The following is a 2,180-nucleotide window of genomic DNA, read 5'->3' as shown; positions in this document are numbered from 1 at the left end:
TTTTCTCTTGTGAAAATTACTGTTCCCAAATAAATGTCAACTGAATTTTGTAGAATTTTTCTTTTGAGCTTGAATTCTGAACTTTGTGTATAACCTTGATCTAGCCTAAATTTTAACCAGTTTCTCAAACCCTAGTGTGCATTAGCATCACCTGGGGAACTTGTTCAACTCCTACACCCCACAGACATACTCATTCACTAGGTGGGGTGCAGCCATCTGTATTTTTAGCAAGCTCTTGAAGGACCACACTTCTTAAAACACTGTTAAAGATTCAGAAAGACAGGCAGATCCAACTTAGACCTGTGTTTCCCTTAATTTGGTTAGGTTCTATCTATTTCAGGCAGATACTCTAGTATTTTAGGAAATGCTCTTATGGCAGTCTTTAGATCATCAGTCTAGAATGAATATTAAAAGACAGTCTTGTCTCAGTTGCAGAAACGAACAGCTGGTCGTATATTATCTTGTCTTGAGCAAATCTCCAGGACATCCCATCTTACGCGATTTAACACTTAACCATTGTTTTACAATTGAAATTCCTTAGCAACAGTTCATTATCATGTCTTTACAGAGGAAGGGCTAGCCAGTTACTTAAAAGAACGTATCTTTGGCTGGCTAAGAAAAAAACTGACCTGACTTTGACAATGTGATGCTCCTTATTGAAAAATCTGTGATTCGCACCTTGTGGTCACTCTTAGAGTCACCCTCAACATGTTGAGGAGGACGTGGGCATCTCCATGGTTTCATTTGCTTTCTGTGCTTTCTGCGTCTTACTGAGATTTCCAGATATGAGTTTTTCAGTGCTCCTTATCATAAGTATCTGCCAAGCAGCTTCCCTTCTGTGGCAACATACTATTCAATGGTGTCAAGAGGTATGTGGCTAAAAAGGCCATAAAGGTAAAAAATCTGGCTGCTGAATTGCCACTTTGCAGTATATATAACTTTGCCACTGAGTTATTAAAATCCCTTCTGTGACTTTTGCATGAAGTCAGAAAAGCATACAGAGGATCTAAAAACAATGTTCATGTTACTTAGGACTTGGTAAATAAATTTATTCTTTTACATGCAACTACAAAAAATAAAAATCCAAACTCCCATTCCCCAAACAATGAACCAAACAAACCAACTCCCCAGGAACCAAACTCTAAAATGAAATAATATTTATAAGTGTGCAGATAAAAATGTGAGTTTCTGCACTGACACATGTAAAACACCGAAAGAGCCTAATTTTCAGGGAGATGTGAAACATGATTTATGATTACTGAATTTCCTGAGAGCAAACAGATATTCCAGATTAACAACAGTTAACCCCAATTTCTACTGAATTCAAGTACTCATTCTTGGCTTAAAGCATAAGTGGTTGTCAGCATTTTATTTTCTTACTAGAGGACCGATGCACAAAGATTCGTGCAAGAATAGGCCTTCCTTCCCCTGGCTGCTGGCATGGGCTTCCCTCCGGCATCCAGGACCCAGGCTGCTTCGCTCCAGCTGCCAATGCCACCCACCGGGGGCATGTTCCGAGCCGCGCTGCAGCTGCTTGAAGCACGCCCCAACCCTTGGTGTGTGTCTGCTGGGGCTGGGGGTGGCACGCAATTCCCTCCCGCCAATCTGTGCACATAGCTCCTCCTGAGCAGTTGTGATGCAGCCTCCTTCTGAGCCAGTTGTGATGCCCAGCTAATTTGCATATTACTGCTTTATATATATATATACTAGAGGCCTGGTGCATGAAATTTGTGCACAGGAGGGGTGTGTCCCTCAGCCCAGCCTGCACCCTCTCCAATCTGGGACCCCTCAAGGGATGTCCTACTGCCCGTTTAGGCCCGATACCAGTAGTATCGGGCCTAAACGGGCAGTCGGACATCCCTCTCGCAATCCAGGACTGCTGGCTTCCAACTGCTCGCCTGCCTGCCTTCCTGATTGCCCCTAACCGCTTCTGCCTGCCAGCCTGATCCCCCCTAACCACTCCACTGCCAGCCTGATTAATGCCTAACTGCTCCCCTGCCAGCCTGTTTGCACCTAACTGCCCTCCCTTGCAGGCCTGGTCACCCCTAACTGCCCTCCCCTGCAGGCCTGGTCCACCCCAACTGCCCTCCCCTGCAGGCCTGGGTCCCCCCGCAACTGCCCTTCCCTGCAGGCCCAGTCGCCCCCAACTTCCCTCCTATGCCGGCCTGGTCACCCCTGCA

The sequence above is a fragment of the Cnephaeus nilssonii genome (assembly GCF_951640355.1).
Source record: "Cnephaeus nilssonii genome assembly, chromosome: 12".
Taxonomy (NCBI): domain Eukaryota; kingdom Metazoa; phylum Chordata; class Mammalia; order Chiroptera; family Vespertilionidae; genus Cnephaeus; species Cnephaeus nilssonii.
This window is presented reverse-complemented; position numbering follows the sequence as displayed.